This window comes from Trichosurus vulpecula, chromosome 1, assembly GCF_011100635.1.
Source record: "Trichosurus vulpecula isolate mTriVul1 chromosome 1, mTriVul1.pri, whole genome shotgun sequence".
NCBI classification, from domain to species: Eukaryota; Metazoa; Chordata; class Mammalia; order Diprotodontia; family Phalangeridae; genus Trichosurus; species Trichosurus vulpecula.
Window position 1 is genome coordinate 200,968,426 of NC_050573.1, and position 13,544 is coordinate 200,981,969.

A 13,544-nucleotide genomic window follows, 5' to 3' on the forward strand; every position below is an offset into this window, starting at 1 on the left:
TAATAAAATTACTTAGCTACTTCTCCAAGATTTTCAGCTTTATGGCATCTGAAAATTTGATAAGCATGCCATCCAAACCAATGATAAAAACTTTAAACAGAACAGAGACAAGCATAGATTTCTGTGACCCTCTACTAGTGACCACCCTCCAACCTAACATTGATCCTTATTATTTCACCAAATTCCAAAACACTAACCCAAATATATCTCACCCCTCTCATCCTTCCATAGCAGTGCCTAAAATTCAATAATTAGACACTGGAATATAATATTGAGTTCTCTTGGGTCTTCTGTGAAAACACAAGCACCCTTGGGAGGGATAACACAGTAAACCACCAGCCATTAATCCCTTAGTGTAAACAATAACTCCTATTTTTGCCAAATTTGATGGTTCACAAATTGCTTTTCCTGCCACAACTTGTGAAGTACACAATGCAAATAACGACTCATTTTTAAGGTGAAAAAAAATTTAGCCTCAGGGAGTTAAAATGGATTGTTCACAGTCACATAGCTATGAAGCATCTGAGCTAGGATTTGATTATTCTTCTTCTGACTCTTTTGTCATCATTCTTTCAAAGTCACTTCACAATGATTAGTGTACTATACAGTCAAACATCCACAGTACGATACTGTTGACCTGGAAAGAAGACATTGTTCCAACTCCACTCTTCAGTCACCAGAATTCTCCAACTCTTTACCACCAGCCTTGGCCCCACCCAGGTATTTCCTCCACTACCACCCTTACCCCCCCAGTCATTCCATCTCCCCTTTCTGTGCTGTCCTCTTCTACTATGATGTAAGCTCTTTCAAAATAAGGACTGTCGTTTTTGCTCGTATTTGTATGTGCCAAACTAGCGTTTGGCACAGTGCCTGCTGCATAATAAAAACTTAATAAATGCTCTATCCAAAAGATGCAAGAAAGGAAAAAGATGATCCAGAAAAAGGACATATGGGCACTGTGAATTCAAAGATATAATATAACCTCTGCTCTCACAGGATTGAGCCTTTACTTGAAGAGACAAGACAGAAACATAAAGAACAGTACAAGGTAACACCAGTATCTGCAAAGTGCCTTGTGCAATAAGTGTTAGAAGAAAGAGATTCAGAGAAGTAAAAAATCACACAGCTGGAATGGCCAGAGGAGACTTCATTAAAGAAGGGAAATTTGAGCTGATCCTTGAAAGAAGGATAAATTTAGGTTTGGAGAAGGCATTCTTGGCAATGAGTGAAAGCTGTGGAAGCTAAGGTGACCATAGTGTAGACAAGCAGAAGCGATTTTGTACTGAAGAAATTAATATATATAAATGTAATAGAATACTATTATGCTATAAAAATAACAAAAGAGAAGACTTATATGAACTGATGCAGATTGAAGTAAATAGAACTAAGAGAATTATTTATACAACCAAAACACAATAAAGAAAAAAAACTTTGAATGACTTAATAACTCTGATAAATTAGTAACCAACCATGATTCCAGAGGATTGACAATGAACAATTCTTTATTTCCTTTCTGACAGAAAGATAATGACTTCAAGATGCAGAATGAGATGTAAATTTTTGGACATGTAGGAATGTATATTACTTGACTGCATATTTGTTATAAAGATTTTTCTTTTCTTTCTTTTAAATTAGGAGTGGGAATGGGAGAAAATAAATGCTAATTGACTGAAAGGATAAAATAAAATTTTAAATGAACAAGAAATAAGAAAATTTTAGAGATATATTCTGAGGACAGTGAATAGAATCTGATTTCATTCAAAGGAATTTGGACTATAGCCTATTGGAAATGGGGGGCTATTGATCATATTTTAACAAGGAGGTAGTAAATACAACATGGCATTTTAGGAATCTTATCGGTTAGCAACAATATACGATAGATTAAAATGATTAGGAAGTTATCACGCTGCTCTGTATTTGAGGTGGCGATGGTGGCCTAGACTAGGGAGATGACAAGGGGCATCAAAAGGAAAAAAAAATTTAAGGTGAAGATTTTATCCTTTTTGTGCCATGAAACCTTTGACAGTGTGATGAAATCTATGGATCCCTTCTTAGAAAGCAATTTTAAATGTACAGAACAAAATACATAGGATGACAAAGGAAATTAATTATATTGCAATAAAGTTACCAATTTTTTTTAAAACATGAGGTCTTGAACCTTAGGTTAAGGATCCCTGCTTAAGGAATATTATAGAGGAAGGAGTAAAAAGTCAGGACATGCTGTGAGAGCAGGAGAGGAAAGTATCAACGATTCTTTGTGAGGAATTCTTTGAAACAAATTTACAGTCCAAGGCTTTTCATCTGGGTGACTAGGGTCTGATTTCCCTTTGTCCCAAACAGCAAGCATTGTAAAGCTGTAAGGCTATTCCATTGAAGTGCTGTGATCCCTGTTCTCTAGATCCTAATTGGATCTAGCTTCTCCTCACAGAGTCCAAAAATTGTCTTCCAAATTAAAGTATTGTACAAAACTCAAACTATTAGTGGTCATCCCTGTTATAAGGAGAAAGATATTTTTCCCAATTCTTCCCTCTGCAAAGCAATGGCAAGATCATCTTACAGGATCATTTTAATGGAGAAAAGCAACAATTCAGCCAGTCTTGCCTCCTGCAGTTGGAACAACAAAATTATCTTCCCTGTTTTATTTGAAACATCTGAAGCTTGTAATACTTAAGGGTTTATAGTTATCTCTCCTGCACCACAGATTTGACTAACAACCAAGGGTACAGAATTCCACTGATAACACAGGTCCCCTTCATGGCTGAATACTGAGGGGTAAAGTTGAGCTGCACATCACGTAGGAGAGAAAAATTGTTTTCCTCTGCATGATGATTTCCCCAATGAGTTTGATGGATGTGTTCCACGATGAGAAGCCTTCCTGAGTAGCCCTTCTGAAACTAAGCCTCCCAAATTTTTTTTTCCTCTCCCTACATTAGGTCTATGAAAAATAAATGACAGAAATAATTCAAATCCAGAATTTGAGGAAGGACTTGTGGAACTTAGCAGAAAATGGGATTCTACGAAAAAACCTACAACAGGCTGAATAATAAAAATGAAGGTATATGTTGGAGAAAGAAGGATAACAACAAGCATGTCTGAATGTAAACAAAACGTACTATAAAATTTACTCACCATTCTAGACTGAAAAAGATGACCAAACACCATGTGAGAAATCACCAAGTGCTCACTCAATAAGCTTATTACGGAAGAGAAAAAATATCAGTAGAGCTGATAGTCAGATAGGCAGACTAACAGTGGGGATAACTAATCCAGAAATTAAATTGAACTCTGTTTGTCAGGCTTTCAGAGGCAGAACAATTTTTGTTCTGTCTTGGTTTTTTACATCTTTTTTTACATAGAGCTGTAACTAACAATTCCCATACCCAGGATAAATTCAGTTACTGGAGGCCAGAGGGATGGGGAGGGAAGATACACATTGAGGTTATGACATCCAGTCCCCCACAAAGTCCAACCCAACCCCTGAAGTAAATTATGTGACTAGACTATACCTGTCATTTGCCAGGAGTCTGGAAGAGGTAAATGGGATAAGTTATTGTGGAGGAAGACAAGCCTCAGGCTCAGATGGAGACAGTAGCCTAAGGCATAGCAACCCAGAGGTGGACAAGAGGTGGGACCTGCTACAGTCGCCTACAATACAGGATTATAATATGTGGAAGAAAGGACCTTCCCCAAATGCCAATGTCAGGCTCAGCTACCCTGCCCTATTTATTGCTATGAACTTTAAGGAACACAGAGTGAAGCTCATTGAACAACATACAATCAATTTAGGCAAAAAACAAAAACAAAAAAAAATCCTATATGAAGAGAAGTAAAGAGAATAAAATGGAATACTTGAAAGGATATACAGCTGCTTTCTGGATCATTTAAAACTGGGAGCTAACTGGCATACTTCAATTCTTGAAGCTAACTATGAACTAAAATAAAATGAAACAAGCTGCTCTCTGTAGGCATTTAAATAGTTATTAGAGTAGACAGCTTCCCTCCATGGATCCATTTATCTTTTTGCTTTGAAAACAATAACAAGTCTCACATCATGCTGCATATAGTCTCATCCACTTGTGGCAATTAGTGGAAAATTTCTGTCCTTGTGCAAAGAACATTTGCAGACAACGAATAACATCCACAACTCTACAAAGATATTAATCTGGGAAATGCTTTTGCCAGAATCTAGAATGATGGAAAAAGATTTTATCTTCTACAAAGCTAATAGGCAGTTCTTACCCACCCGTAGCAAGCAGTGTGTAGGTAAATGTTGTTACATATTCTCTGAAAAGCGCGATGCACTTCCAAGTTTAGTATGCATTATTGGCATTTTCTCCAACATTTCCTTCAGTCTAGACAATCAACAAAATAGCAAATCAAGTTCTGATTTGTAGCATTTGCCAATTTCAGAGGTGTAAATGCTCATACTGAAAATTTAACAACCTCTCTTCAGCCAGCCAGTTCCACTGTCCCTATAACCCTACATTAACCTAATATTATTACATAATATAACCCTACATCAACTTAAGAAGTTAATACAGGTGAAAAGCCTTTTCTGTTGACTTTTGGCCTTGGTTTGTGGGCACTAGAGTTCCTTACTTTTTTGTTCTTAATTGCCCTTGGCTAGGCCCCAAATCAACTCCTTCTCACTAGAACTAAGTATGTGTGACTTCAGGTCTCACATTGTTGAAGATTTATCTAGTTCACCTTACAACCACATCCAATAGAGCAAATATACCAATAAAATAAAGTTTTCAAGCAAAGGGGACATTCTCATTTCATCAGCTTTGTTTTCTCTTAGAATAGAAATGGAAAATGAGAGGGTTTTTTTGGTTTGGTTTTTGCCAAAGGTCTTCTCACTATGCTTCTCAAACTTAAAAAAGAAAATCACAGAAGTAGGAAATACAGAGAAGATGGTGATACAGAGGTTAATTGGTTGAGGATATGAAAGGAATGATACCAAGACTGATAGTTTTGTTTCCTGATGAGACAGATATACCTTGGTCACAGATCATACATACCTTAGCTATAGCTGAAAATTTTGAGATAAAAAAGAAAAAGGTAGCTAGGTGGCACAGGGAGGAGAGCACTGGATCTGAAATCAGAAAGACTCCTCCTCTTCCTGAGTTCAAATCTGGTCTCAAATTGGCTGTGTGACCCTGGACAAGTCATTTAGCCCTGTTTGCTTCAGTTTCTCATCTGTAAAATGAGCTGGAAAAGGAAATGGCAAACTACTCTAGCATTTTTGCCAAGAAAATCTCAAATAGGATCACGAAGAATCAGACATGACAAAAACAACTGAACAACAGCTTCGAAAGGTTGTTGCGAGGAACAAAAGATCCTTATTTTGAAACTTTGAAATCCTATATAAATGATAGCTATTATTATCACTAATTTAAAACATATATTGACACAATGACTGATCATTTTGTCACTTTTGTCAGTAGGCAGAACTTCTTAAAACAGGAAGAAAGGCAAATTTTCAGAGCTATCAAGAATGGGTATGGATGGATTTTGATCTATATCATGAGAGAGACAATTTTTTAAAAATGTGAAATCCTAGACCATTTGAGATTTGAAATTCAGTGCATAAGCCAGTAAGCAAAGAAAAAGTGGTTAGTGGATAGAACCAAATGACCTAGGCTAAATGTTACTCTTATAAAATTCTGCCAGGAATTAAAGTCAAGCTTACTGACCTAGAGTTCACAGGTTCCATTCTCTTCCTCCCCTCCCTCACCACCACCACCACTTTTTTTTTAACCTTGGGACAATTCTTTCATTCTCTAGAATATTTGTAATATCATCTATAGTGACTCGCAAATCACAAGTGCCAGCTCTTTTAGTTCTCAGGAATGTAGTTCGTCTACACAAGGAGATCAATAGAATGTGCAATTTGCTTCCCAAACTTCTAGGAGCAAGGAAATAACTACCCCAACAATCATTATAGAGGGTTCTTGGGAGATTATCTCTGGATACCTACAGTGCTTATAAGAGTGATGTTTACAAACTGTGGTGAAATTATTGAGGAAACTTCGAATCACCACTATAGTTTCATTTTAATGCAACAATTATTTTTTACAACAAATTTACTACATGTGAGGTATTATGGTGGGTTCTGGAGATAAAAAGTCAACTATTCCTTGATTTCAAGGAGGTTTCATTCTACCGGATTTGAAGGTTGGTAAATGATTCCTTTAAGCACAGTAGAAAGCTGAAAGATCTAAAACCTATACTCTTCAGGAAAAAGGCTTACTAACCAAAAGATTCCCCAGGAGGAAGAGTGACATGGCAAAAAAATGATACTTAACAGAACTGTAACCCTCCCTACAGTGTATATGCTTTTAAAACAGAATTTGTAATGGATTTATGTTATTAAGTCATCCTAAAGCTATATGGCTGGCTGAAAACCAACTAGATCATTGAAGACATTCAACAGGTAGCAAAAGATTCAGCACTTGGGAAAGATAAATGTGAGTAATTCCTGGCAGTGAATAGATCCAGTAGAAAGCTGCATGGCATTAGTAGAAAACATCAGAAATTATTTTAACATCAGAAAAGTATTTTTCCATAACTAAGCCATCATAATACATATTCTCTATCTATGCACTTCTCCAGAAGGGTGCTTTGTCCAAACATATTACTCATCTGTGATCCTTTTCTCAGGTTCATGTCTTCCCTCTGAGTGCATTTGGAAGAGAGTAACCTTAACATTCAGAGGCAAATGTTTTGTTACTGCTGTTTTATAACTAGATGCCTTTGTTATGAACTAAGTACAGACTGACTAGTAAAAGTAAAATTCATCAGTAGAGGTTCAGAAACTGTGACATGGAGAAGATTTTGACCTACAGCATTCGTAGAAGCTAATGTAACTAAATCAATCCCCAAAACACATGGGAAATATGCGCTACATAAGGTCTTTATGTTCATTTTGGGTGCTAATTATCTTACACCTTTCCTGTACATTGAGTTTAACTATGACACACCCAGGGCAACTAGGTGGCAATAGGGTACCAGGTCTGGAGTGACCTCAGACACTTAATAGCAGTGTGACCCTGGGTAAGTCACTTAGTCCTGTTTGCCTCAGTTTCCTCATATGTAAAATGAGAAGGAAATGGCAAATCACTCCAGTATCTTTACCAAGGAAACAACAGAGTCAGACACAACTGAAACTACTAAACAACAACAATGACTCACATAGTGATGCTTTCTATATAGGCAGGATATCTCAAAAGAAGTTCCTGAGCTTCATAATTATCCCTTTGTCTTTAGGAAGGAAAGAGAGAAAGAAGGAAGGAAAGAAGGAAGGAAGGAAGGAAGAAAGGAAGGAAGGAAGGAAGGAAGGAAGGAAGGAAGGAAGGAAGGAAGGAAGGAAGGAAAGAAGGAAGGAAGGAAGGAAGGAAGGAAGGAAGGAAGGAAGGAAGGAAGGAAGGGAGGGAGGGAGGGAGGAGGAAGGAAGGAAAAACCTTTAAGTGTTTACCATATTTGAAATACGCACTAAGTTCTGGGAACACAGATACAAAAAAAAGAAGATAGTTCCTTACCTTAAGAAGGCACATGGCAGCCATGAGCAAGCTGCATTTATAACCAATGAAAAAACACTAAAGAGTAAGATTGAAATTTGTCATCTATTTGGATAATAGGAATAGAAAGCAGGCAAGTAATGTGGCAAGGGTGAGGGATGGCAGATGGACAGCCACATTACTTCACTGTGTACCCTGTGAATATAGCCATAAGGAAATTCATTGACACACTGTTTCCAGTAGCAGTAGTTGTATTGATTTGATTGCAGTTCCTAGAGGGGGAAAAAAGAAAATAGTAGGAGCAAAAGAGGATGATTTGTATTCTTAGTGCCAAGCAAATGGTGAAAAATGGCATGGGTGGAATAAGAAGCAGTCTATTGACATCAAGGTATTGAGTCAATCCAATGATGGAATTAGTGAAGTTACCAATGACTAAGTCACTAATGACTTAATGAAGTCACTAACCTGTTTGACTTGGAAGGAAAATAAATTCTAATTCATTACCTTTTTCTTTAACTTTTCTATTTATTTTCTATTTCTATTCATCATGTGGACAAAACCATAATGAGTACTCCCTTCTTACCTCCACCTCTAAGAATCCTAATTTCCTTCAAGGCTCAGTTGAGGTACCACCTACCAGAGACCTTTCTCAATACCTTTACTTGTTGGTGCTTTATTCCTTCTTGAAATATATTGTACTTACTTATCTGTGTTGCAGTCCCCCTCCCCAAAATATCTCTAGCAGAATGCAAGGCAGAAACTGTGGGGTTTTTTAATATTTGTTTTTATTATGAACTTAACAAACACCCCCAAACGATCATTTTCGTACCTAGGGTATAATATATAAAATCATTATACATGGAACTATGATCTCGATTCCACGTGTATGGCTTTAAATACATGATAAATTAAACAACCCATTACCTTGAAAACCCTCCTCATAGTCTTTCTTTCCTTCTGGACTTCCTTCTCTTCTCCTTGGTATATTTTTTTAATATTTCAGTGGCAGTCCTTTTTTTGACATTATAAACATGATTTCTAGGTAGAATGAAAATCTGGGAATCTGTGGGAAACTGGCCTGGCCAAGGTTATCAGATGTATTGGAAGCCTTATGGGCTTGGAGATCGGAAAGGCAGCATGGAGTACTGGATAGAGAGGTAATCTCAAAGCCAGAAACACCTGGGTTTAAGTCTCTTCTCTACCATACTCCCCTTGGCATAATGACTGTGGGATCCTAGGCAAATCACTTGGCATCAGTGTAAATAGCAATAAAAATTTCCCCCCAATATATGAAAACTGGAGATTTCCTTATTGTGCCTGAGATATTTTTGTCCCATTTAGCCTTGGTGTTATATTTGACAGTTTTTCCTCAATAGCTCTATTAAGTAGTTTCTTAATCTAAAGTCAGATAAACACATAATCTAAATTTCTGAGGGCAAAATTTGGATTTGGAGAAATAAGAGGTTTTTGTGCAAGTCTGTATTTGTACAAAGAAACTTTTGGTCTCCTACCTTTTAATACACTTGAATGACTGTCACATATTTTACTCTTTTATGTGAACACATTTTCTTTTCTTTATCATGATAATGGCCATTGTTGCCCTTTAGAACCTCAGTGATTCTACCAATGTACAATCAATGGGTGATAAGGGAAAATGCACAGTTGTACTAAACCCAGGAACAGCCTGCAACTTTATGTTCTGTATTCTGTTTGGATATTTGGTTTTTAGTACCACAAAAACAAAATATCTTTGAACATCACATACGTTTGTGTTTGCATCATTTGGCTTATGCAGCAGTGGGAGTTACTTTTAAAATTGGTCCATCCATGGTCCACACCAAATGGGATGAAAATGATGAGGTATTCAATATCAGTATTAATACTCATCTATCAAAAGCAGAAAACTGGGAAACAATTTTTACAGCCAATGTTTCTGATAAAGGCCTCATTTCTCAAATATATAGACAACTGAGTCAAATTTATAAGAATGCAAGTCATTCCTCAATTCATAAATGGTGAAAGGACATGAACAAGCAGTTTTCAGACAGAAATCAAAGCTATCTACAGTCATAGGAAAAAAAATGCTCTAAATCAATATTGATTAGAGAGATACAAATTAAAACAACTCTGAGGTACCACCTCACACCTATCAGATTGGCTAATACCACAGAAAAGGAAAATGATAAATGTTGGAGATGTGGGAAACCTGAAACACTAAACTGTAACTGAATTCTTGTTGACATATTGCAAGATATCATTAGGTTTATTCATCTCTGTACTGATAAACTAGTTCTGACTATACCGCCCTTTCTCTATCTCAACCTCTTGGTGAATCAGTTCAACTCTACAGTACCCTTGCCCCTTAACCTACCAGCAATCACATCTTACCAAAGCCCAACTTGGGTTTTCTTCCACCAGCTGCCTCATTCGTGATACCTTACGCACTGCTGAACAAAGCTGGAGAAAATTGCAAAGCTATGCTGACTAAATCCATTACAAGTTTAGGTTACCTAATCTCAAACTGGACCCTCACTGCAGCAAGATAAACTATTTGTAGTTCCCTAATCAATCCTCTAACCCACTCACCTCAAATTTCCCAATGGGTTTATTCCTGCTCCTCCCTCCCACAACAACCCCTCCCAGAATCCTCTCAACTGAGGACATCACCTCATGTTTCACTGAAAAATATTGAGGCCATTCACCAAAAGTTTGCTCTTCTCCCGTATTTTTAACCTCACATCTCTCAAACATTTTCCCGGCTAGCTTCTCTCTTACTCCTGGATGATTTTTCCCCTTCCTAATGCATACTTGATCCCATTCCCTCCTGTCTTCTCCAAAATACTGCCCCCACTATCATTTCTACTCTATACTCTTCTGTCTCTCCCTACCTGCTGGCTCCTTCCCTCCTACATGCCATTACTCCCTTGTCTCCTCCATCTTTAAAAATCCCTCATCTGATCCAATCACCTTGTTAGATATCATATTACATTTCTCCTTAAGAGAGCCACTTACACTGAGTGCCTCCACTTCCTCTCTTCTTGTTTGCTTTAAAACCCTCTGCAATCTGATCTCTAACCTCATTATTCTACTGGAACTGCTCTCTCCAAAATTACCAATGATCTCTGCATTGCTAAAACAAACAGCCTTGTCTCAGTTCCCGTCCTTTGTAACTTCTCTACAATCTTTAACAGTCTCAGTCTTCTAGATACCCTCTCATTTCTAGCTTCCTGCTTCTCCTACTCTTTGAACTACTTCTCAGTTTCCTTTACTGGATCTCCATCCAGGTCATGTCCACTAACTGTGATTGCCGCCCCCCCCCCCAAGTCTCTATCCTAGGATTTCTTTTCTTTTTCTCAACACAGTCTCACTTGGTCTAATTAGCTTCATGGCTTCAATAGTCATATCTATGTCAATGATTCCCAGCACTATATATCCAACTCTAATCTCTCTTGAGCTCTGGTCCTGCATTGCCAGCTGCCTTTTGGACAGCTTGAATGAGATGTCCTATAGGTATCTGAGATTCAACATATCCAAACCAATTCATTAACATACCCATACCCCCATGGCTTTCTTCTTCCAAATTTCCCTGTGCCAACATTCTCTGTCACCCAGGCTCTCTACCTCTATTCTCACCTTCTTCTTACTCATACTTACCCTATATATCCAATCTCCTATTGTCAAGTCTTGTTTTTACCTTCATAATCTCTAGTATACTTCTCTTTCTCTCCACTCACTTGGATACCACCCTAATATACTTTTCATCATCTCTCATCTGGATTATTAAAATAGCCTTCTGATTGATATTCTTTGGAGAAGGAAATGGCAAACCACTCCAGTATCTTTGCCGAGAAAACCCTAATGACAAAGTCCATGGGGTCATGTGGAGTTGGACACAACTGAATTACTGAACAAAGATAATAATTAGTATTTTTGCCTCACTCCAATTCATACTCCACTTGGTTTCTAATTTTCCTAAAGTGTGGATCTGGCCATGCCCCACCCCCCCACACACACACACATTCCTTAATTACCTCCAGGATCAAATATACCCTCTTTAGTATTTAAAGCAAGCCCTTCACAAATCTGATTCCTTCCCAACTGTCCAGTCTTTATACTTTACCCTCCTCAAACAAACTCTATAATCCAACCACACTATTTGCTATGCCTCGAACTCCATACTTTCTCTGCTGATTTGCCACATTTGTTCTCTCTGTCCTCCAGATCTGGAATGCTCTCTCTCCTCACGTCTGCCTCCTAACCTCCCTAGCTTCCTTCCATATTCAACTTATACTCTCCCAGTTGCTAGTATTGTTCTTCTAAGAATACCTGCCATTTACCCTATATATCTTGTGCTATTGTTGTTCAGTCATGTCCAATTCTACATGAACCAATGGACTAGTCCATGAGGTTTTCTTGGCAAAGATATTGGAGTGGTTTGCCATTTCCTTCACCAGTGCGTCCCTATTTTACAGATGAGGAACTGAGGCAAAAAGGGATTAAGTGACTTGCCCAGGGTCGCGCAGCTAACAAGTGTCTGTGGTCACATTTGAACTCAGATCTTCCTGACTCCAGGTCAATGCTCTATCCACTGCACCACCTAGCTGCCCCATATAACTCATATTTCTACTTAATTATTTACATCTTTCTCCCCCATTAACTAGTGAGCTCTTCAAGGACAGGAATCATGTTTTTACCTTTCTTTGTAACCCCAATTCTTAGCACAGTACCTGGAACATAGTAAGAACTTAATAAATGCTTATTTACTAACTAATTGACCTCCCTTACAGTCTTCCATCTATGATTTACAATATTTCAAATAATTCACTCTTATAAAGTGCTATGAATTTTTAAAAGCCTTTCCTTACCAAAAACAAAAAACTCTAAGAGGTAAGTAGATTACCAACATCCTCCCTATGAGAAAACTGAAGGTCAGAAAGGTTGTCCATAAGTGAGTGCAATCAGTAAGGCTCAGAACCACATCTTAGACACAAGATTTTCTGTTTCCAAGAGAGACTTTGAGCATTCTTTTCCCCTACCACACTGCCTCTTTATTTTCCCTTATTGAGAGGTGTGCCGGAGCCAGATCACGGAGCTCAGTCCCCAGACCTCCTTGTTAAATGTTCATTGTGAACATTTGCGGCTCCAAAGGGGATAGGAATCAAGGCTTGATTTAGTGCCTTGTTAATTGTCTAGATTTAAGTAAGTGATGGAGAAGATGGCAATAATGCAAATTAATCTTCAAAGTAGGTCAAGCAGCCAGTTGTTCAACACTTACTAACACAAACCTGACCATACATAAATCACTGATCAGCTTCAACAAACCCTTTTAAAAAATGATCATTTATTCCATCTAAGTTTCTGTATGTAAAATGTAGTAGGAACAAACAAACATAATTATCTTCTCATCCCTTCTCTGTTCCCTTCTGGGACAACTGCTCTCCAGACCCTAGCACAGTGCCTGGCATACAATAACTACTTATAAAATGTTTTTTGACTGACTTACTGACTGACTCCCAATATAGTAATAATAATAATAATAACAATAATAATAGCTGTAGTAATGATAACAAAAGCAACTTCAACAATATTAGCTAACATTTTTACAATGCTTGCTATGTGCCAAGCACTTTACAATCATTATCTCATTTGCTCCTCATAACAACCCTGGGAGGTAGGTGCTATTATCATCCCCATTTTACAGATGAGGAAAATGAGGCAAGCAGGATACATGACTTGTCCAGAGTTACACAGCTAGTAAGTGTCTGAGCCTGAATTTGAACTCAGGTCTTCCTGACTTTAATCCCATAATGTCTTCCTGGTTTAGTAAGCTGTTAAAGTCAGTAAATTAAATCTTTCTCTTTCCACTGACCCAAGTGTTAGCTGATGATGTCAGAGCCCTGCCAGTGTTATTTATATTTTAATCGGAGATTCTTGCAGACAGGAAGACTCAAAGACCTAAATAATGTGATACCAGTGGAAAGAGAGCTGCACTTGGAGTCTCATCATCTTATTTGGAATCCTGAC